The sequence below is a fragment of the Podarcis erhardii genome (assembly GCF_964252035.2).
Source record: "Podarcis erhardii genome assembly, chromosome: 6".
NCBI classification, from domain to species: Eukaryota; Metazoa; Chordata; class Lepidosauria; order Squamata; family Lacertidae; genus Podarcis; species Podarcis erhardii.
Window position 1 is genome coordinate 87,975,202 of NC_138510.1, and position 23,945 is coordinate 87,999,146.

Below are 23,945 nucleotides of genomic sequence, written 5' to 3' on the forward strand. Positions count from 1 at the left end.
TTGCAACTGGAGAAAAAATGTAGTGGTACCTCTGGCTGCAGACGGGATCCATTCTGGAGCTTCGGTTGGATCCCAAGGTTTTTGCAACTGGAAGTGTCTAATCTGCACATGCGCACAGCACAGTAGAGTGCTTCTGCACATGCGCATGGGGTGAAACCTGGAAAAATACTTCCAAGTTTGCCGCGTGCGTATCCCGAAGCATACATAACAAGAGGTGTGCCACTGTATGAAGATTCTCAGTGTCTGCTACAAAGTAGTGACACATGTTGCACAGATCATGCTACTTACTTTTTTATTATTGTTATTCAGGGAAACGCTGCATGAAAACAAGAAGAGGGCAAAAAACTTGTATATGAAAGAAAGAAGGGGCAACATACATTCTGTTTGATATTGCAATCCTAAAATCATCTGTGCTTACACAGTCGTACCTTGGTTGTCGAACGAAATCCGTTTCAGAAGTCCGTTCGACTTCCAAAATGTTCGCAAATCAAGGCATGGCTCCAACTGGCTGATTGGTCCCGGAAACAATGCCAACAGCCAAAACGGACGTGCAGCTTCCAAAAAATGTTTGCAAACACTTACTTCCAGGTTTGCGGCATTCAGGAGCCAAAATATCTGAGTACTAAGGCATTCAACAGAAGGGACGCGGGTGGCGCTGCGGGTAAAACCTCAGTGCCTAGGACTTGCCGATCGCATGGTCGGCGGTTCGAATCCCCGCGGCGGGGTGCGCTCCCGTCGTTCGGTCCCAGTGCCTGCCAACCTAGCAGTTCGAAAGCACCTCCGGGTGCAAGTAGATAAATAGGGACCACTTACCAGCAGGAAGGTAAACGGCGTTCCGTGTGCTGCGCTGGCTCACCAGATGCAGCTTGTCATGCTGGCCACGTGACCCGGAAGTGTCTGCGGACAGCGCTGGCTCCCGGCCTATAGAGTGAGATGAGCGCACAACCCTAGAGTCTGGCAAGACTGGTCCATACGGGCAGGGGTACCTTTACCTTTACCTTAAGGCATTCAACAGCCAAGGTACGACTGTACAGCTCAATACTACCTGCAGGAACCAGACCCTGTGGCAAACACAGATGCCAATTTTGTTTCCACATCTACTCTGGCAACACTGTTACAGGACTGAATAAGCTCAGGACCCATCCAGATGTCAATGGGAAGCCCACATGCAGAATCTAGGTGCAACAGCAGTCTCCTTGCATGCAATTTTTAGCAATTGTTATTCAGAGGCAAACTGGTTCCAACAACTGAGCTATCATAGTAGCCATTGATAGAATTATCCTCCTAGCCTTTTATCTACAACGCACTCCCACTAAGGCAGCCCGTGGGGCTCTTCCAATAAAAATTATAGAAGCCCTCACTGTCCTAATGTTAAATAGGAAAGAATTAAGGTGGATGATCTGCCCTTTGAGATATATACACCCAGTCAGTTATTAACAGCTACCTTCCTGTGCTCATTGAGATAGCTGTGAGATTCCCCATTGATTTAATCCAGGTCAAGGATTAGTCATACTGTGACCTTTGATGCTGAAGACAAGGATTGATGCTATCTTTTTAAAAGGCTACAGAGGAAAGAGCTGAGAGCTCATTGGCATTTTGCAAGATTTTAACATTTCATGTTTGGACAGGGAATGTAATCAGTGAACCTCTTCCTCCAGCATGCAAGTAACTATTCAGAAGAATACTTGCTAATGGTCAGAGGTTCACAGGCAAAGGCAAAGGCAATAAAGGAAAGTTGAAAAGTGTCACTTTCTAGGAATTCTATCTATAGAAGGCCCTTCCAGTTAGTTGCCAGGGGTATGAGCACAGTGTCCTTACAATGACAACTCTCAGACCCACCTATCATAGCCCAAAGGAAACAGAGAGTCAGGAAGAGAAGCCTCAGGTGAAGTCTGTGGGAATGTTCAGGGAGGCAGGAGAGGATATATTGCTTATTACTATCCTTCCTAACTTGCACTAGCAAGTTCTATAACTTAGCAGAGTTTTACATTCCCCTTTTAAATGCACAGCAGCTAGCTAGTTGCAGGCTTGTGTAAGGCTCTCACTAATGTTCCTGGTAAATTGCCCTTTAATCCCTCTTAAAAGAGTAAAGACGCCACAATCTTATTCATAAACTGTAAAAAGAAGTTTGCTTACATCAGGCAGAGCACAGTGTGATCCCTGAAGGCTCACTGAAGTATATACATGCACATGATCCCTATCTACATATACATGATCCCTGAAGTATATACATGTGGATCTACCCCATATGGGGGTGTTAATCCCAGTGACTGCAGACTATCAGTTACTGCAGCTCACATGACGAAAGATGGAGAAGGGAGGAGGGCTGTGTGCCTTGTGCTTTTGTTACCTGCACAGGTAAGGTCACGCACAGGTCTAGTCACATGCAAGAGGAAGTATGTTCCAGTTCAGGAAGAAACAGGAAGTTCCAACTGGCTGGACCAAACATCCCCTTGCCTTTCCACTCTAGGAAAACAAGGAATGTTGTACAGTCATACCTTGGGTTAAAGTAGCTTCAGGTTGAGCATTTTCAGGTTATGCTCCGCGGTGACCCAGAAGTAATGGAACAGGTTACTTCCAGGTTTCACTGCTCGCGCATGCACAGACACTCAAAATGACGTCACACTTATGCGCAGAAGCGGCAAATCACGACCCGCACACGCACAGACGCGCAGACACAGGTTGCGTTCTGCTCAGAATGCGAACGGGGCTCCAGAATTGATCCCGTTCGGATCCAGAGGTACCACTGTATTTGACTGCTACTTATGTATCACATCCCACAATGTCATGGTCAGAGAACCATGTAAACAATTCATAATGCAACTTTACTACCTGTGTAATTTCTGCACCAGTGGACCCTTTCCCAAAGTTCAAGAAGGTAGCTAAGTTTTGCTCTCTGTAAAAACAGAAAAACCTTTCCTATTTCTGCTGTAGCCCTTACTACCAGATGGTGGCAACTGAAAAAGGCTTTTTTCTCAGGTAAACAGATTCTTATCAAGTAAATCAAATGGGTCAGCCAAATCACAGTTCTTAGAAGAAGATGGTGATGATTCATTCACTTATAAAGCACTAAAAATGTTCTTAGCACCAGAGAGATTACAAATAAGGCAGTCCCTGTCTATTGCCTCAAACTCTATTGGACCTAATACAAAATGAAAATGTGTTGGGAAGAGGAAAACAAGCATTGGAGCAGAGCTGTTCTTCTGCCAGGGGAAGCAAGTTCCCTGCAAGCAGCTGCTCCTTCTTTAGCCAATTGCTGGGTCAGGCTTGTCAGGAGACCAATGGGTGGAGCCAATATTGTGCATCCCCGTTGGCTATTTTTCTGATTCATACAGAGTGATGCAGCAATTTCACCCTTAAGGTCCTAGTGATGAAGAATACTCCACACACAAGACTTTGATGATGACTCTTCACTAGCAAGATGGCAACTTGGCAGTATTGAGTCAGTGGCTCATGTGCTTTTGGCTTACACTCTTTATAAAGATTTGAGGAATGAGGTCATTACCCCTCTATTTTGTCACTCAACCATTGCTACTATGTCCTTTCTTTTAGCAGATCAAGGTGATCAGGTGACAACAAAAACTGCAAGGTTTTTAGCAGGGGCAGTTAGAATAAGATCTATTATTTGATTATTGATGTAAACCCCCAAAATGTATTTTCTATAGTTAAGTACCGTATTTTTTGCTCTATAAGACTCACTTTTCCCCTCCTAAAAAGTAAGGGAAAATGTGTGTGCGTCTTATGGAGCGAATGCAGGCTGCGCAGCTATCCCAGAAGCCAGAACAGCAAGAGGGATTGCTGCTTTCACTGCGCAGCGCTCCCTCTTGCTGATCTGGCTTCTGAGATTCAGAATATTTTTTTTCTTGTTTTCCTCCTCCAAAAACTAGGTGTGTCTTATGGTCTGGTGCGTCTTATAGAGTGAAAAATACGGTACATCTTCTATCTTCAGTACATTTTCTTTTATTTCATTTTATTGCTATGGCTAGTGGCTGATGCAAATAAAGATTCTTCTGGTTCTGATTCAGGATGGCAACTATTACAAACAGTATTCTTTATGCATATTAAGTCCAATACAATGTGTTTCTCTCCCTTGAGCCCAAGAGAGAGTCTTCTTGCATCCAAAACTCATTTGAAGCAGTCCATAAATTATAGTTTGGCTGTCCTCACCAGCTCCTCTGGGCAGCTTGGTCTTGGAGACTCCACACTCAGCAAAACAATGGCAAAACAATGAGTTAACTTCCAACTCCCCCCTTCCTATCACCAGGGTCGGAGGAAGGGGATGCGGTGAGGGAGGTGCATCCCAGGTGTCACCACTGAGGGGGGGGTGGCATTTGCCCTCCTAGGTGTGTGACATCGTACTGGGTTCATAAGGAAAGGGTTAACTAATTGTAAAATGACTAACCAATGGGAACCCAAGGGGCAGAGTTAACTGTGTATAAGGTTTAAGCAGGCTGATCACTGAAAAATTAATGCCTTTGAATTATGATGCTGGAGGAGACTCTTGGGAGTCAATCTCTTGAGAAAAGATCAAACATATCCATTCTTAAGGAAATCAGCCCTGAGTGCTCACTGGAAGGACAGATCGTGAAGCTGAGGCTCCAATACTTTGGCCACCTCATGAGAAGAGAAGACTCACTGGAAAAGACCCTGATGTTGGGAAAGATGGAGGGCACAAGGAGAAGGGGACGGCAGAGGACGAGATGGTTGGATAGTGTTTTTGAAGCTACCAGCATGAGTTTGACCAAACTGTGGGAGGCAATGGAAGACAGGAGTGCCTGGCGTGCTCTGGTCCATGGGGTCATGAAGAGTCGGACACGACTAAACAACAACAAGGTTTAAGCACAGAGATTTTTTTGGGGGGGTGTGTTAGAGTTAGGTGGTTGAGAAGACTGCCTGGAGTTAGAAGAGACAGAGAAGATACCGTAAGTCTGTGGGTTGGGCTAGTCTGGTGTGAGAGAGTGAGAGAATTTGTTAAGAGGAGTCAGTCAAACAGTTGAGATAATCCGTCAGAAGTTATTAGGAAGGTATAGGCCGGTGAAGAAACTAAAGTTAAGATACTGACAGGAATATTATCTGAGAAACCATAAACTTGTTAATGTTTGCAAAATAAACTTGGTTTTTTGGTTCACTTTTAACAACTGTCTGGACTCAGTGTTTTACCAGAGAGTAAAGGATTGGTGGCAGCGGGGAAGCAAGCACAGTAGTGGCACAGGGATCAATAGACCGTTAAACATCCGGGAACACTGTGTGATTGCCACAGGGGTGACAAAATGCTGGGTGGCTCTCACCGTGGGGCCTGCAGAGTGCCTGAGCCATGCGTCTCTCCTGGGAGTGACGCAGTGGCTTTGGTGCCCTCAGGCTCCGCACTGCCCCAAACGTTCTGCCTGCAGCTGTAAGGCAGCTGAGAGGGAGAAGACACACAGACTCCTTGGAGGCCCCATGGTGCGTCCTGCCCGGGCTTGCCCGCCCTGTGGGCGGCTGGCCCTGCCCCTGGGCGCAGGGCACATGCGCCACCCCAGGCGCTCAATCGGCTTGCTCCGCAACTGCCTATCGCTACCTAAAATGCACACACTTTTAAAGGGAGTTAGCCAGTTAAGAAGACAATGATTCAGCGTTTCTGTGACCTCAATTGGAGTCACAAGATTTTGCAGCTGTTATTACATTACATAGGTTTTCTTTTCCCCAGCACAATTTGTTCTTTTTAAAATACATTTTCTAACAAATACAATACCAGTGCAAATACTAACAAAATACTTTGCTCAGAGATCTGCCCTGGCTGCTAATGGGCAATCAGTCCAAATAACTATTGGTAGAGTGGTACCTCGGTTGTCGAACGTAATCTGTTCCGGAAGACCGTTCAACTTCTGAGATGTTCAACAACCGAGGCACAAAGGGCACCCGGCAAAATCAATTTAGAAAAACGAAAAACACATCTCGGAAGCCATTCAACTCCTGAGGCATGTTCGAAAATGGAATCATTTACTTCTGGGTTTTGGGCATTCAGCTTCTGAAATGTTCGACAGCCAAGACGTTTGAAAACTGAGGTTCCACTGTATATAAAGCCCTCAACAGCTTTGGACCAGTTTAATTGAAAAAATCACCCCACTCCATATGTGCCCATTCAGCTGCTTAGATTTGTAGAACTTACACTTTTACAAGTGCCACATAATATTTGTTTCACACTTGCAAGAAATCCATCTTTTAGTGTCACAGCATCCGCCTTTTGAAACTACCTACCTGTTGATATTAGTGAGGTACCTTCACTTTATTTATTTTTTTGGCAGCTAAAACCATTTCTGTTCTTGGAAGCTTACCCAGGCATGTGATTTTAGTAGGCGTAAGTGTTTCAAAACTGGTGCTATCATATAAAATAACTCACTTTTGATTTTGTTTTTCACTGGTGCTTTCTGCGGTATATAAATGCTGTTAAATGGATAAAATAGATCAGAGGTTTTCAACCTTTTTGAGTCCACATCTCCCTTCTTTCTGTGGCAACCCTGTGGGGCTCAGGAGCCCAGTTATCTTCCACCTTGCCTGCAGAGCTGGCAGTTCTTGCCCTTTTTTTAACATCCCCCCCTTGTGGAGTGTTCCCTCACCCTCCTGTCCCCTCTCCTTGGGAGTCCTATGGGCAGCCTCTGCTGCCGCCCCTGGTCTATAAGCTACCCCCTCCTGCACCAAAGAGAGGTACCTCCTTACATTTCAACACAGGGGCCTGGGAAAAGGATGCCCCCAGCCTTAATGGCCCAATGGAAACTGGCCAAAAGTGAATAATAAAAGTCTTGAAAGACCTACATTGGTTCCCAGTACATTTCCGAGCACAATTCAAAGTGTTGGTGCTGACCTTTAAAGCCCTAAACGGATCTCGGTCCAGTATACCTGAAGGAGCGTCTCCACCCCCATCGTTCTACCCGGACACTGAGGTCCAGCACCGAGGGCCTTCTGGCGGTTCCCTCACTGCGAGAAGTCAAGTTACAGGGAACCAGGCAGAGGGCCTTCTCGGTAGTGGCGCCCTCCCTGTGGAATGCCCTCCCACCAGATGTCAAAGAGAACAACAACTACCAGACTTTTAGAAGACATCTGAAGGCAGCCCTGTTTAGGGATGCTTTTAATGTTTGATGTATCATAGTATTTTAATATTCTTTTGGAAGCCGCCCAGAGTGGCTGGGGAGGCCCAGCCAGATGGGCGGGGTATAAATAATAAATAATAATAATAATAATAATAATAATAATAATAGTAATTGTAATTGTAATTGTAATTGTAATTGTAATTGTAATTGTAATTGTAATTGTAATTGTAATTGTAATTGTAATTGTAATTGTAATTGTAATTCTGGGTGGCTTCCAACAAATATTAAAAATACATTAAAATGTCACACATTAAAAACTTCCCTGAACAGGGCTGCCTTTAGATGTCTTCTACAAGTCAGATAGTTGTTTATCTCTTTGACATCTGATGGGAGGGCATTCCACAGGGCAGGTGCCACTACCGAGAAGGCCCTCTGCCTGGTTCCCTGTAACCTCGCTTCTCACAGTGAGGGAACCGCCAGAAGGCCCTCGGAGCTGGACCTCAGTGTCCGTGCAGAACGATGGGGGTGGAGATGCTCCTTCAGGTATACTGGGCCGAGGCTGTTTAGGGCTTTAAAGGTCAGCCCCAACACTGAATGTGAATCCAGCACCTTACTCACCTTCGGAGACAGCAGTGGGCACTGCCAGGCCTGCATGGTGGAAAAGCTCCTCTACGGTGCTGGGCACTCAGCTCCCAGACAGGCATTGCACACAGCAAGCACACAGCACCTGCCTGCCTACCTGCCTACCTGGCCTTCCACTTGTCTGTCCATTCCCAAAAGCAAGGGCAGTCAGCTGGCTGGCTGGGCTCCCTCTCCAGCTTGCTTGCTTACTCCAAGGCCGCCTCAGCAACTGGCAACCAGCACCTGCTGGCCAGCCCCAGAGGCACAATTCACCTGTGGAGCTTGTGGCCAGGGTTGCAACCAACAGCTGCTTGAGACAGAGGCAGAGAGGGCATCAGAGAAGAGAAGAAAGGAAAGGGGAACAGAGGCCATTGTTGCCATAATAATAATAATAATAATAATAATAATAATAATAATAATAATAATTTATTATTTATACCCCGCCCATCTGGCTGGGTTTTCCCAGCCACACTGGGTGGCTTCCAACAGAATATTAAAATACAATAGTCTATTAAACACTAAAAGCTTCCCTAAAAAGGGCTGCCTTCAGATGTCTTCTAAACGACAGATAGTTGTTAATTTCTTTGACATCTGATGGAGGGCGTTCTACAGGTAGGGCGCCACTACTGAGAAGGCCCTCTGCCTGGTTCCCTGTAACTTGGCTTTTCACAGTGAGGGAACTGCCAGGAGGCCCTTGGCACTGGACCTCAGTATCTGGGCAGAACGATGGGGGTGGAGACGCTCCTTCACGTATACTGGACCAAGGCCATATAGAGCTTTAAAGGACAGCACCAACACTTTGAATTGTGCTTGGAAACGTACTGGGAGCCAGTGTAGGTCTTTCAAGACTGGTGTTATGTGGTCTCGGCGGCCGCTCCCAGTCACCAGTCTAGCTGCCGCATTCTGGAGTAGTTGTAGTTTCCGGGTCACCTTCAAAGGTAGCCCCACAGAGAGTGCATTGCAGTAGTCCAAGCAAGAGATAACCAGAGCATGCACTACTCTGGCAAGACAGTCTGTGGGCAGGTAGGGTCTTCTCCTGTGGAGTTGGTAGACAGCTGCCCTGGACACAGAATTGACCTGCGCCTCCATGGACAGCTATGAGTCCAAAATGACTCCCAGGCTGCGCACCTGGTCCTTCAGGGGCACAGGTACCCCATTCAGAACCAGGACGTCCTCCACATCTGCCCGCCTCCTGTCCCCCAAGAACAGTACTTCTGTCTTGTCAGGATTCAACCTCAATCTGTTAGCCACCATCCATCCTCCAACCGCCTCCAGACACTCACACAGGACCTTCACCACCTTCACTGGTTCTGATTTGAAAGAGAGGTAGAGCTGGGTATCATCCGCATACTGATGAATACCCAGCCCAATCCCCTGATGATCTCTCCCAGTGGCTGCATGTAGATGTTGAAAAGCACAGGAGAGAGGACAGAACCCTGAGGCACCCCACAAGTGAGAACCCAGGTGTCTGAACACTCATCACCCACCACCACCTGACCATCATTCAAGGCACCCCAGGGTGCCACGGCACACTGCTTGAAAACCCCTGAAATAGATTGTGCATCCAGCCATCTCTGTTCCAAGTGTCCTCTTCTCTTCTCCTTAGCTCAAGCAAATGATTGGCAGCTGGCCAGAGAGACCATAGACAATATAAAGCACTGCGGCAATGTGCATGCAGGAAGTCAGTAAACACATAACTCTACAAATTAAGTACAAGCCAACAGGTTGTGTTGACTCTGGGACTGATAAGGGACTTCATTTGCCCTTTCAAAGCACAACCTGCCAGTCTGAGAGGTCACTGCTAAGCTCCAGTGACAAAATCTTATGAAACTATTTCATTCCGCAGTGCGCTATATTTTCAAACCAATTTAATAGCAGCTATGAACATTGTCATTGTGAAGGCTTTCCTACTACCTGACAGGAATTGTTTCTCAGCTCACCCTCTCGTGGACTGGAAGATCACCTAAAGGCACTTAAATTCCTGCAATTGTAATTATTATTTTTGTACGAACATTGTTAACTATAAGTTAAGCAGAACAACATGTCATAATCATAGATGCCACCTGAATTTTCCTTTATGCATTAGGGAAAGCTGAGATAATTCTTAACGAAGCCTTAAGGCAAGAAGATTCCCTTAGCCACACTCCTAATTAATCCTTCCAATACTGATTTAACAGTTCAGTTCAGGACAGTGAAAAACCTGAAGATACAAACTCCTACAGTTCACTAGACTTACAATCTCTCAGGGAAGATATTTCTGGTAGGTTGGTCAACTGATGGTGTTTTGGAGCTGCTTGGCAGTTTCTTTATCCTTGAACCCAATTTATTTTGTTTCTCCTGGCTCTGTCCCACCCCATCAGTTAGCTCCTTTCCCAGCCATAAAATATGGTCAGTCTTGCTGCCTGATTCCCACTTTTCAGGTATGACTTCTGCTTTTCCCAGATCCAGGTAGGTTATCCACATCATGGTTCCATCCTTGTTAAGTGGGGCAAGCACATTTCTTAGTGAGGCATCTCAGTGGTGGTAAGAGAGAGAGGGGGGTCTCCTGGATGCTAAGATCCAAGTTTGGGGCAAGTATTCCTTGGTGAGAGAACCCCAGTAGAGATTTAAAGCCACAATGTATGCAGCAAAGTTGAGCATGGGAATATAGGCTGTTAGACATTTAAAACATTCCCTTCCATTCTTCCTTCAGCATACCACACATTTGGCAAGTTAAAAATTGCTTTACTTACAAACTCTTCAAAGGTCAGGTTCATGTGCTTATCCATACATCAGACAGAAAAGTTAAACAGGCAGTAAAACTTAGCTTAGTCACAAAGTGGTAAAAGTTCCTAGATTATTGGAAAGAGCGGCTGATGAGAGCCATATGGCTGAGCTGGAGCAACAAGTTCAAACCTCTTCACACACTGATTAGCTCAGGTAAACTGAGGGTGAACAATATGCTTGATTGTCTATCTCCTCCCAATGTAAGCGGAAATGACATAGCTAAGCCTGTCAGGACAGCTTTCTCTATGGTATTCACACCTTCATACATTGATTGGACTTAAGCATGTTGGTTATATGGGGCTGGTTATCCCACAGATGAGAAGAACATGTGTAAAGGTCAAGTTAACATAAAATTGAACATGAGCACCAAGGATACGCAATATAACGCAAAAAAAAAATGGACCAATGGTGTCTCTTCAGTTTGGGAGGTCGCATATTTGGTCAAGGTATTGGCAGCTCTTGATCATACCAGAATCCAAAATGCCATGTTCATTCAGGGTTGCAGTATTTTAAACAACTGCTATATTTTGTGAGGTCTTCCTTGCCAAGAGTTACTGTAGCACAATAGCGAAGAGTCTGGGCAGCAAACCAAGGAGATCCCTGGTTCATGAGCTCTGTTGGTTATCTCTTATCTTTAGCCCCTGATCTGACAAATTGGTGTAATAATGCTAGCCTATGTGCTGTGCAGTGAATTAATGCAGTTATTAATGAATTAGTGTTATTGTTATCTGCATTCTAAAGTCATGCCCTTGAAACATCATTGTGAATTTTCCTTTCAGTGTTTTGGTGGTCCCCCCCCCCTTTCATCCTTTCCCTTTCTCACCATTTGATCAATATAGGAAATCAGTATATATGTGAGTGTCAATCCCCACCCCACCCCCAAAACGAAGGAAATGTATGTCAGAATTCAGACACCGCCAAAGAAAGGTGCTGTACATTTATAACCTTGTGTGATTAGTGATCTCTGAATCTAATCTTAAGGTTCTTTAATAGACTATAATTATCTACAGTGTATAGTTACTGCCCTTTCCTGAGATTGGTTTAAAATTACCTCCAGAGGCAAGCACTCTTTAATTATCTGATAAGAGCTAAACTTGATACTCTGACTGTTGGGGGGTGGGTGGGAGGTGAGTTCTGGAAACACAAAAATAAAGACAGGCCAGGACAAAACCCTTGCTCAGATACCTTTTCATGGGTCAGTTCTGCAGTTATTAGATAAAGAAATGAGGTGGGGGGAAATGTTTCTCTGTGTGTTTTGGGGTGGGAAAAAGGAATGTTTAGAAGCCTCTTAAAGATAGCAGACTATTTCTGCAAAACTCCTTCACGGTATGTGACTCGGTAGGGACTGTGGCCTTTCCTTCCTTCATAAGAAGGCTGTTAAAAACTGCCACAAGCAGGAGGACTAGGGTTGCTTCAGAAAGTTAATCTTTATGAATTCTTAGCCAAAAATTACCTGTTCCATCCCACCCTCCGAGTTTGCCAGTTGAAATGGTGTAGCTCAGGCATGTACAACAGGTGGATCACAATCTACTGGTAGAACCCCTGGTGATCCTGGTAGATCGTGGGATCCTTATTGATAGCCCCCCCCTCCAAGAAAGCTCAACGGCCGTGGGCCCTCTACTCTAAAAAAAATCTCAAGAAGTCTGGGCAATCCTTCCCACCCTGAAAAAGGTAAACCACTCTGAGTCCTCCCCCCCCCCAAAAAGCTCAAAAGCTCTGGACACCCCCCCCCCATAAAAGAAACTCAACAACTCTGGGCAGCTCCACACATGCTAAAAATAAAAATGCAGCTCTGTATTGAAGATGCTATACTTTTCTGTACACTTGTATGGACAAAAGCTATCATTATTTTGCAGATGCGGAGACATAATCTGCATTCAGCTTCTGGGTCATGCTGGCCACATGACCCAGAAGCTGTACGCTGGCTCCCTCGGCCAATAAAGCGAGATGAGCGCCGCAACCCCAGAGTCGGTCACGACTGGACCTAATGGTCAGGGGTCCCTTTACCTTTTTTATTTTTTTTATTTTTTTATAAAAATTTTATTAAGAGTTTTGTTAATACAAAGAAAGAAAGAAAAATTAACATCTTGTAATAACCATCTTTTCTTCATTTTTGGACTTCCTCACATCTCCCGCTCCTGCATTCCACATTAATAAAACTTTAGCCAGCAACTTATCACCTTGTTTCCATTCTTATTATACACATTTTCAATATTTTGTCCCTAACTTTGAATATTTTATCTAGATCTTAAATACCTAATTTTAACATAGTATTTATTCAAAATTTATTATTCTCATACAATTCACTCATTCTCATAATCTTTTCAACTAGCTTTATGGTGCCCTGTTGTTTTCGAATCTCTCATCCTTCTTAACACTCATATAGTTTACAGTGTTTTTGTAAATAGTCCTTGAATTTCTTCCAATCCTCCTCCACTGCTTCTTCTCCCAGGTCTCGGATTCTGCCAGTCATTTCTGCCAGCTCCATGTAGTCCATCAGTTGCATCTGCCATTCTTCCAGCGTGGGCAAATCTTGAGTTTTCCAATATTTGGCGACAAGTATCCTTGCTGCTGTCGTTGCATACATAAAAAATGTTCGGTCATTCTTTAGCACCCTCTGGCCAACAATGCCCCAAAGGAGGGCCTCTGGTTTCTTAGGGAAGGTATACTTAAATACCTTTTTCAGCTCATTATATATCATTTCCCAGAAGGCCTTAACCCTGGGGCAAGTCCACCAGAGGTGAAAGAACGTTCCTTCAGTTTGCTTACATTTCCAACACTTATTATCTGACAGGTGATATATTTTTGCTAGCTTGACTGGGGTCATGTACCACCTATATATCATTTTCATAATGTTTTCTTTCAAGGCATTACATGCCGTGAACTTCATACCGGTGGTCCATAACTTTTCCCAGTCAGCAAACATAATGTTGTACCCAATATCCTGTGCCCACTTTATCATAGCTGATTTAACTGTTTCATCCTGTGCATTCCACCTCAGCAGCAAATTATACATTCTTGAAAGTAGTTTAGTCTTAGGTTCTAACAATTCTGTTTCCAGTTTCGATTTTTCCACCTGGAATACTAATTTTTTATCCAATTTAAAAGCCTCTTTAATCTGAGCATAATGTAACCAATCTCGCACTTTACCTTTTAGTTTCTCCAAACTCTGCAATCTCCAATTGTCTCCATCTCTTTCTAAAATTTCCCAATATTTAGGCCATTCGACCTCCATATTGGGTCTTTTCACAGCCTTAGCTTCCATAGGTGATAACCACCTTGGGGTCTTGTTTTCTAATAAGTCTTTATATTTTGTCCAGACATTAAACACTGCTTTCCTTACAATATGGTTCTTGAAATTCTTGTGGATCTTAACCTTGTCATACCACAGATATGCATGCCATCCAAAAGCATTGTTAAATCCTTCCAAGTCTAAAACATCAGTGTTTTCAAGAAGCAGCCAATCTTTCAGCCAGCAAAAAGCTGCTGATTCATAGTACAACCTTAAGTCTGGCAGGGCAAACCCCCCTCTTTCTTTAGCATCAGTTAATATTTTAAACTTGATTCTGGGCTTTTTGCCCTGCCAGACAAATTTAGAGATATCTCTTTGCCACCTCCCGAAACACTCCATTTTATCCACAATCTGTAAAGTTTGAAATAAAAACAGCATCCTTGGCAATACATTCATTTTTATAGCAGCAATTCGGCCCAACAAGGAAAGTTTCAGTCTTGAGTTTCTAAATCTCTCTTAATTTCTGACCAGCACTTTTCATAATTGTCCTTAAATAGATTCAAATTTTTTGCTGTTATGTTCACCCCTAGATATTTTACTTTTTTAACCACGTTTAACTCTGTCTCTTTCTGAAACCTTTCTGACTCTGAAGCTGTCAAGTTTTTTTCCAATACCTTAGTTTTTTGTTTGTTTAATTTAAAACCCGCCACCCGACCAAAGTCTTGAATCAATTGTAATGCCCTTTTCATGCTAGATTCTGGCTCCTGTAGGGTCAAAACTAGGTCATCTGCAAAAGCCTTAAGTTTGTACTGTTTCGCTCCAACCTGAATTCCTTCCACCAACCAGTCCCCTCTAATCATATTCAAGAGCACCTCCAGGACCGAAATGAATAACAGAGGGGAAATAGGGCAACCTTGTCGTGTTCCTTTTTCAATCTTAAACTCTTCTGTCACCACATTGTTAACTATCAATTTAGCCTTTTGTTCTGAATAGATTGCATCTATCCCATTTTCAAATCCCCGTCCCACTCCCATCCCTTCCAGATTTTTCTTCATAAATTTCCAAGAAATATTATCAAAGGCCTTCTCCGCATCTATAAATATTAACACTGCTCTTGTATTGATGTTTGTTTGCAAAAGTTCCAAAATGTCAATAATATTCCTTGTGTTGGCAAACAAATGTCTTCCTGGGAGAAAGCCTGCCTGATCTTTATGGATCACTTCACTTAAAGCTTTTTAAAATCTGTTTGCTAAGATGTCTGCAAAAATTTTGTAATCCACATTTAGAAGGGAAATGGGACGGTAATTCTTAAGTTGTGTCTTTTTCAATTCTGATTTAGGTATCAATGTGATGAAGGCTTCTTTCCACGTTTCCGGTGCTTTCTTCCCCTCCATAATCTCATTGCAAACCTCCATTAGTGGATGTATCAAGTAATCTTTCAGTGTCTTATAATATTTGGAGGTAAGCCCGTCTGGCCCTGGGGATTTGCCCAATTGCATATTCCCTTTACCTTTTTTTTACAGTAGCAGAGAGGAGGAAGAGAAGTAGAAAGTGCTACTTGGGCTCCCTTGCTTCCTTGACTTGGCTTCTTGGCAGTGGAAGGAGTGGCAGTGCCCCACCTCATGCCCATCCATTGCCTTCCTCTTGGGTCTAAAGGGAAAGAATTGTGCCACCAGCCATCAGCAAGGGCCACCAGAATCCTGCTCTATAGGACACTGGACAAGGTACCAACATTACTGGACTTCCCTGTCTCAGTAGGACTGACAGACTTCCTGTTTCCTCCTTTTTTCACATTCTGTGAAAGCCTTTCTATCACCATCATCATCATCATCATAGTTTATTTATACCCCGCCCATCTGGCTGGGTTTCCCCAGCCACTCAGGGCAGCTCCCCACAGAATATTAAAAAGACGATAAAACATCAAATGATAAAAACGGCCCAAAACAGGGATGCCTTCAGATGTCTTCTAAAAGTCAGATAGTTCTTTTTCCTTGACATCTGATGGGAAGGCGTTCCACAGAGAGGGCGCCACTACCGAGAAAGCCCTTTGCCTGATTCCCTGTAATCTCACTTCTCACAGTGAGGGAACCACCAGAAGGCCCTCGGAGCTGGACCTCAGCGTCCGGTCAGAACGATGGGAGTGGAGACGCTCCTTCAGGTATACTGGGCCAAAGCCATTTAGGGCTTTAAAGGTCAGCACCAACACTTTGAATTGTGCTCAGAAACGTACTGGGAGCCAATGTAGGTCTTTCAGGACCGGTATTATGTGGTCTCAGCGGCCACTCCCAGTCACTAGTCTTGCTGCTGCATTCTGGATTAGCTGTAAATTCCAGGTCACCTTCAAAGGTAGCCCCACGTAGAGCGCGTTTGATTTAAGTTTTTTTTTTTTCCCCCTCAGCTGCTTTGAGCTATTCCTTATTTTGTTTCATATACAGTCATACCTCGTGTTACGTTTGCTTCATGTTGCGGCTTTTCAGGTTACGAACGCAACAAACCCAGAAGTGTTTACTTCCGGGTTCGCCACAAGCGCACGTGCAGAAGCAATCTGTGCACTTCACACATGCACAGAAGCGCTCTATCGTGCTTCGCGCACGTGCTGTAGCAGCACTCTACCCACAGACTTTTCAGGGTGCGAACGGCACCCCAAAATGGATCACATTCATAAGTAGAGGTACCACTGTATCAGATTTCTGTTGCATTCAGCGGCGTAGCGTGGGTTGTCAGCACCCGGGGCAAGGCAAGTAATTTGCGCCCCCTAACCCGGGGCAAGGCAAGTAATTTGCACCCCTAACCCCTAACCTGCCGCTGCTGCCAGCTTCTTCTTGCTGCTGCCTGGGCAGGGGTATTTACAGTAAGGTAGCCACGGCGGCGGCGGCAGGTCCGTGTCAGGTGATCTGAGGCGAGTTGCCGCTGGCGCTGCCGCCCAAACGACACCGCTTGCCTGGAGGAGGGCAGAGAGGCGAGGGAAATGCAACATGGCCCAGCAGCTGCAGCAGCAGCGGCGGCGGGGCTGTGAGGAGGGGCTGCCTGGCGCGCCCTCCGTGGCCCTGACGCACGGGGACCGCAGCGAGCGCTGAGAGCTGCTGCCTGCCGGATGCCTTCAGCCCGGACGTGCGCACAGCTCGTCGGTTCCGTGAGACATGGGGCTCTGCTACAGCCTGCGCCCGAGGCTCTTCGGCGACTCCAGAGGCGCTCCCCCCCCCCAGATGTTGCGCCCGGTGCGGACGGCCCCCCATGCACCCCCCACGCTACGACACTGGTTGCATTCATGTTTTAAACCTTTGTGGGCCACTTAAGGGGACCTGTCACTGAATAAACTTTATTTTCTAAATAAATAGCCAGAAGTGTAGGTTGACCCAATGAGGACTCATCTGCTGTTTGAAAAATTGCCCTTCCCTCCCCTTCCCCATAATGATATACTTGCTGGAATTTACTATCACACAGCAGGTGAATTCAGTAATGTAAAGACTCCCTTCTCTTAGGGTTCAACATCATCTAAGAAAGACTTAAAAAGCAGAGGTCATGAGATGAACTATTGCAATGTAAACACCGTTTTCTGTTAACGCTTCCACTCTTCACAATGAAACTTAATGTTGCATGGGGTACTGAATTATTGATTTTTTGCCTGGGTGCTAGCAATTATGCACTTTCCTATGGGAAAGAATATTATTACATTAGGCACTATTTTACAAAAGATTTCTCTTTCCTTGGAGGTTTTTAAGCAGAGGTTGGGTGGCCATATGTCTTAGAAGCTTTAGCTGAAATTCCTGCATTGGGGGTACCTTTCAACTCTGCAGTTCTATGATTCTGACTATATTCCTGCTTTGCAAATTTATGTATCGGATGCTTATCATACTTACGTCAGTTTTGCATTTTTATAGTTTTGGGTGAGTGTGGATGAGCCCTTTGTTTTCTTCTTTTCTTTGCTCCCTTTTATCCTCCCTCCCGGTACACTCTGGGCTGACATCTTTCCACAACAATCCCACAATCATTGCAGAAAGTGTGCATACTTTCTTCAGAAAACTATTGCCTTTCAGCAAAATAGACTAAACTCTACTGGATGCCATTCTACGGAGATTTACTCACGGCAGAACTCTTGAAATTAACAGACCTAACCTAGTTGTGCCTATTAATTTTAATGGACCTACTCTGGGCAAAAAATGGTTGAATACCACCCATTGATTCCATCTGTGAGACATTTAATAGGGTTCTGTGGAGGGAGGGAGATATTTGTCCAGACATAAAGGAATCCTGATTATTTAGTTGGTCTTATCTATGCAGTGTGCAATAAGAAGAATTTGAAAAAGAAATAAAGGGGACAAAATCAAAACACTGCTTTGAGACTGACTGTATACCGGAAACTAGAGTACAGAAGGTCAAACTTAGTAAAACAGCTAGATAAAAATTTTATCGGTTAGCAATAGAAAAGAGTTGTGTGTCCTTCTTTGGTCGTGAAGCTTTTGCTCCCAGCGCCGCTGACTTATACCACGATCAGGAGAAGTCAGGCAAGAAGGCCATTGTAATTGATAGCTGCATTAGGTGAGAGTATTTGCAAAGAATTTCTGTCTCCACAAGTCCCTCACAAATCAATATCAGGCGGTATTTTCAATAACACCTTTGAGTAAAAAAAAAAAACTTTTCAAAAAGCCAGCTCTTATCCTGCCCCATCTTGGTTTAATTCATCGTGATAAAAGGTACCATGAACATTGATTAAACACATGCTCTAACCTTTTTTTATATATAAAAAGATGGAAGATATTACGGGGCTGATTGAAAACTATTTGCTTTTCTCGTTGCAGAAAAAATAATGGGCAGAACACTTCCCATTTTTTATTATTTTCCAGCCCTTGTTTGTTCATTTAAATTGCTATTTGTGATGCCGTCATAAAACAAAACCTGTTTGGTTCTGCGGTGTGATCATATCCCTGTCCCAATCAGTGTGTGATCCCTGATGGAGGGAGATCATCCCTGTGCAAAATCTAGGAAGGAGAATAAAAAAATCAACACACCCACCTAGAGTCCAGCTAACCCCACACCTTTTTCAAGGATGATAAAAACTCATCATTCGCTTTGTTCATGTGTCAATTATCCTTCCATGAGGACCCTAATCTTAATTTAGAGGCCTAAACTCAATATGATTGAGAGTGGAATTATTGAGATAAACTCAGCCTAGCTAATTCCTGGAGCTCTGATCTTTCTGAATTCACCCTGGCCCAAAAGGACCCCTTACATAGAAACCCCATTGTTGAGGGTCTTGGTCAAATAATAATTTATTTTACATGGCTCAGGATCTCAAAACCTTCAGTATCCCCGTATCAACTTATGAGGACTCTGCACTTCACATCTAAGGCCCTTCTTTATGTCCCCCATCCTAGAGAGGTCCAGAGGGCAGCAACAAGAAAATGGCCCTTTTCTGTGGTGGTTCCCCAATTGTGGAATGCTGTCCCCAGAAAGGCTTGCCTGGCACCGTCAATACTTGTTTTTCGGTTACAGGCAAAACCATTCCTCTTGGGCTGTGAAAGTTTGGGGGAGAGGACTGTTATTATGATGACTATTTTATGATTAGGCTGTCAGTATGCTTTTTATTATGGGACACGGGTGGCGCTGTGGTCTAAACCACCGAGCCTAGGACTTGCCAATCAGAAGGTTGGCAGTTCAAATCCCCGCTATGGGGTGAGCTCTCGTTGCTCGGTCCCTGCTCCTGCCAACCTAGCAGTTCGAAAGCACATCAAGTGCAAGTAGATAAACAGGTACCGCTCTGGCGGGAAGGTAACCGGCATTTCCATGTGCTGCTCTGGTTTTCCAGAAGCGACTTAGTCATGCTGGCCACATGACCCGGAAGCTGTATGCTGGCTCCCTCGGCCAATAAAGTGAGATGAGCGCCACAACCCCAGCGTCGGCCACAACTGGACCTAATGGTCAGGTGTCCCTTTACCTTTACCTTTATGCTTTTTATTATGTTTTTATCATTGATGTTCTGTAATGTCTTTTTTTTGTAAATGTGTTTATTTGGGGTTTTCAGATTAAAAATTTACAATAATATATGAACATGCAATACAGAAGCAAGATTCCACCGAATCTCCTGGACTTTCCTCCTCCCCTTTGTGAATCCTATTGTTAGCCCTTTCCTCCTGCATCTTTTATAATCATCTGAATTTTTTACATCTCCATTATGTCCAAAATTCACAATTAAACTACAAGTGTTAATCCAATCCCGTTTATGATTTTAGCTGTTTACAATTGTTTTAAAGATGGATTATAAATTTTCCCCATTCCTTATTAAAATTTTGGTCTTCCTGATTTCTGATTCTTCCAGTTTTTGCTATTTCGGCATAGTCCATCCCCGGCAGGGACTTTTTCTTCTTTCCATCTCTGGGCTAATGTTATGTGTTTTTAATGTTATAGGCAAACTCCAGCCCTCCAGATGTTTGGGACTACAACTCCCATGATCCCTAGGTAACAGTACCAGTGGTCAGGGGTGATGGGAATTGTAGTCCCAAATGTCTGGAGGGCCAGAGTTTGCCTATGCCTGTTATATACCAACCTGGGATCATCTGATAAAGGGTTATATTTAAATTGAAAATAATAATAATAATAATAATTTGATCTCTCATCACTGCATCAATTCCCCTCTCCTTTACACTAGAACACTCAAACATGGCTGCACATTGTGCTTTGGCAAACACCACCTCGATTTTCATTAGCCCTACACCCATCCCTTTTCCCTGACAGCCCTGTGATATTCTTGCACAGAAGCTGGAAAATGTGGGCTGGGTGAGGTTATGGTTAAGTGGATTCAGAGCTGGTTGACTGACCAAACTCAATGATTGCTTGGTAATGGTTCCTCGTAATCCGGGGGGGGGGGGCGTACCACAGGGTGCCATAGGGTTGTGTGCTGTGCCTCTTGTTTTCCAACAACTTGGGTGAAGAAATTGAAGGGATGGTCATCAAATGTGCAGATGCCACCCAAGACAGAATCAGGATTCAAGATAACCATAACAGAATGGAGAACTGAGCCCAAGCTAACAAAACGAATTTCAATAGGGACAAATGTAGGGTTCTACACTTAGGCAGGAAGAACCAGATTCTTCTTCTTCATCATCATCATCATCATCATCATCATCATATCTTATTTATATCCAGCCCTCCCCAGCCAAAGCCGGGCTCAAAGCGGCTAACAACAATAAAAATAGCACCGTTTACATAAAATCACAGTCAATTAATTGAAATACATTCTAAAATCAATTCAGAATCAAATTAATGGCAACCATTAGGGTAGAGTTCCATGAGGATTACAGAAGGAAAGAGGGAGTCAGACTGTGCCTTGGCCAAAGGCCTGGTGGAATATCTGATGGGGGGGGCACCGGGTTTGCCAGTACTGAAAAGAGGTCACTCTTGCAGAAGGGATAAATATTCCCAGAAAGGATAAATATCCCCAAATCATACAGAGAGGTACATTTTATGAACAAGCCTGGAAATAATATTACTTAGTTCCTGGTATTCACCAAACCATTACTTTGATTCAGGTGGTCTGGCAGCAAGACTCAAATGCACAGGTGCACAGGTGCACAGATGCACAGACGCACATTAGCTTTTTCTTCTCAAAATGCAACGTTTGCACCTTCCTCTGTTCACAACAAAAGCTAAGGAGAGGAGACAATCTGCTAGGAACCTACAGTTGATGTCTTTTTCAAAGGAGAGACAACTGCTTTTGCCTCTTTCAAGGTTTATTCGTGTCTTTTTTTTAAAAAAAAATGCCATCATCTCTCCATCAAGGTGTTATTTGAACAGGCAAATTTCCATTTAGCTCATCACTTTAAGACTAAACTATTCCTAAAATATTCATGTGTTGGTGGGGGGATATTTTTCTTCTCTTAGATTGGCTGTAAAATGAAATTTCTTTGCTCCTGGCCCAGAACGCAGACAAGTGATCAGGGAACTCTTGGGGACTGACTTCAAAGAAATCGGGGAGTTTTAATTCATAGGGCTACCTCGCCTTCCTGCAAGATACAAAACCACCCACAGACGTCTCTACAGGGTGCAGTTCTTGAAAGCCGACACTGGCAATTAGCAGAAACTAAATGTGTGCCTAAAGGAGCAATTAATTAGGAATATGGCCAGCAAATTGGCATGAATAGCAAACATGAATAAAAAGTTGTCTCAACAAGTGCAGAGAAATTCCTCATAAAATTCAGAAAAAGAAAAGAGGAGCGAGATGCAGAAACAGCTATAATGGTGAGGCACTGCTGTTGTCCAAACTTCCAAACACATCACCCAATTAACCAATTACCCACCTCTCTGCTGGTCTTCTGCCATATGCCAAAGGTTGTTCTTCTTATTTCAGCAAGCCTTGGCCTGATTTTGCGCCCTCAGGGATATATTTTTATCTATTGCTGCTGTTCTGGATTATTTTTAGGTTTCTATATGCTTATCATTTGGGGGTGGGGGACTATATGTAATCTATCTAGATTCTTCTACACCAGTGTGGTGTAGTGGTTAAGAACGGTGGACTCGTAATCTGGTGAACCGGGTTCGCATCTCCGCTCCTCCACATGCAGCTGCTGGGTGACCTTGGGCCAGTCACACTTCTCTGAAGTCTCTCAGCCCCACTCACCTCACAGAGTGTTTGTTGTGGGGGAGGAAGGGAAAAGAGATTGTTAGCCACTTTCAGACTCCTTAAGGAGAGTGAAAGGTGGGATATCAAATCCAAACTACTACTACTCCTACTCTTCTTCTTCTTCTTCTTCTTCTTCTTCTTCTTCTTCTTTTTCTTCTTCTTTGGCGATCACTCTTAGCCAAGTAAGATTGCCTTCCAGGAACGCAGTCTTAACAGTGAGTCCATAAGTGACTGTGGAGACCAATTCTGGATCCACACGTCTTTTCCCAGTGGAGACATAGGTTTCTGGGCAGGAGTTGATCACGGTGAGGGTTTGCCAAGCATGCCTTCCTCTTAGCACGTTTCTCCCTTTCGCCCTGAGTTTGAGCGTCTTCAAAGTCCATGGCGCCTTTGGTAGAGACTGTTCTCCAACTGTAGTGCTCACAGGCCAGTGTTTCCCAGTTGTTGGTGTTTTTTAAGATTTGCCTTAAGAGCATCTTTAAATCTCTTTTGTTGCCCACTGGCTTTCCATTTTTAAGTTAGATTCTATAGAGAGAAAGGGACTGGAGAAAAATCCCATAGTTGGTCCATGAATAATTTGTAATTGTGCATCTCACCCACACACCTAACATGCTTTCCTTCCTAAGAGGAAAAAGTGCTACAAATGGTTGACCTCTATTTCATTCCCTGCCCTATATTCTGAAGCTAAATCTGAGGACCTAATATTTTTTCAGAGGTTTTCGGCAATTGTGAAATGTACAACAATATATAGTGTTTCCCTTCTCTCATCAGGAACAATGGCTAAGAGTATTATGGTACAGCATATACTTCGTGGGAATTATTAATGTTTAAGACTGAAGAATTTTTTTGGTGCGTGTTTGGGAGAAATTTACTTCATCATCCCATTTTGAATATTCTCACACATTCACATACAACAATGCAGAGGAAGCTGATATGAAACCAGTTCAAAATAAACTCAGACGTTAACTCAAAATTTGAAATATTGGCATCTGAATTTTGAATTTGAAAACAAAGGTTCTGAGATTTGGCTATCTGTGTGCAGAAATCTGTATGGGAACACAAAGGAAAAAAATCATGCGCCCATGTAATTAGCATGTGGTCTTTCACACAACTCTTCAAAAACCTTTTAAGCTCTTATGTTAATGCACAAAATCATCTAGAATTTTTATTTTCCCTGGATACCTTAGCAGCTCTCCCGACCCACTCACTCAACTTTTAACCATCTAGAAACTTGTGCTTCTTTTCCGTGTTATGCCTCAGCCAAGCATAAAAAATAAAGCACTTTGAAAAGCACTTCAATTATTATTATCATTATTTTAAAAAGATTAATTTTAGCAAAAGTTGAAAAGGAAAGGATTAGCCTTGAGAGACAGCAGAGAGGATCCAGTCGCATTATATTACGTGCCCTAAGGACTGGATGGCATTTATCCAAGAATTGCAGGCAAACTGGAGAACAAATGAGCTGAGCTGTTAACCAAAACATGTAATTTATTATTAAATGCAATTATGATACTGCACAACTGGAGAGCAGCCAACATGGAGGCCATCTTTCAAAAGGTAGGCAAGGCAGGTTGACCGGTGAATATCCTTTCAGCACTGATAAGTGAAGGTAATTATGAATAAAGCTGGAGAGATAATAGCA

General features: G+C 43.8%; 1 protein-coding gene and 1 long non-coding RNA gene across 3 annotated transcripts in view; one reads left to right on the top strand and one right to left on the bottom strand.

The window, feature by feature from the left end:
- Positions 1-23,945, bottom strand: part of PLA2G4A (phospholipase A2 group IVA) — a 909,235-nt gene that overhangs the window by 209,834 nt on the left and 675,456 nt on the right. The gene's annotated exons all lie outside the window — the stretch shown is intronic.
- The window catches only part of LOC309344016, an 805,887-nt gene continuing 804,208 nt past the window's right edge, over positions 22,267-23,945 (top strand). Inside the window, exon 1 of the long non-coding RNA XR_014157531.1 lies at positions 22,267-22,281. This is a non-coding gene — a long non-coding RNA (uncharacterized lncRNA). The remainder of the gene's footprint in view (positions 22,282-23,945) is intronic.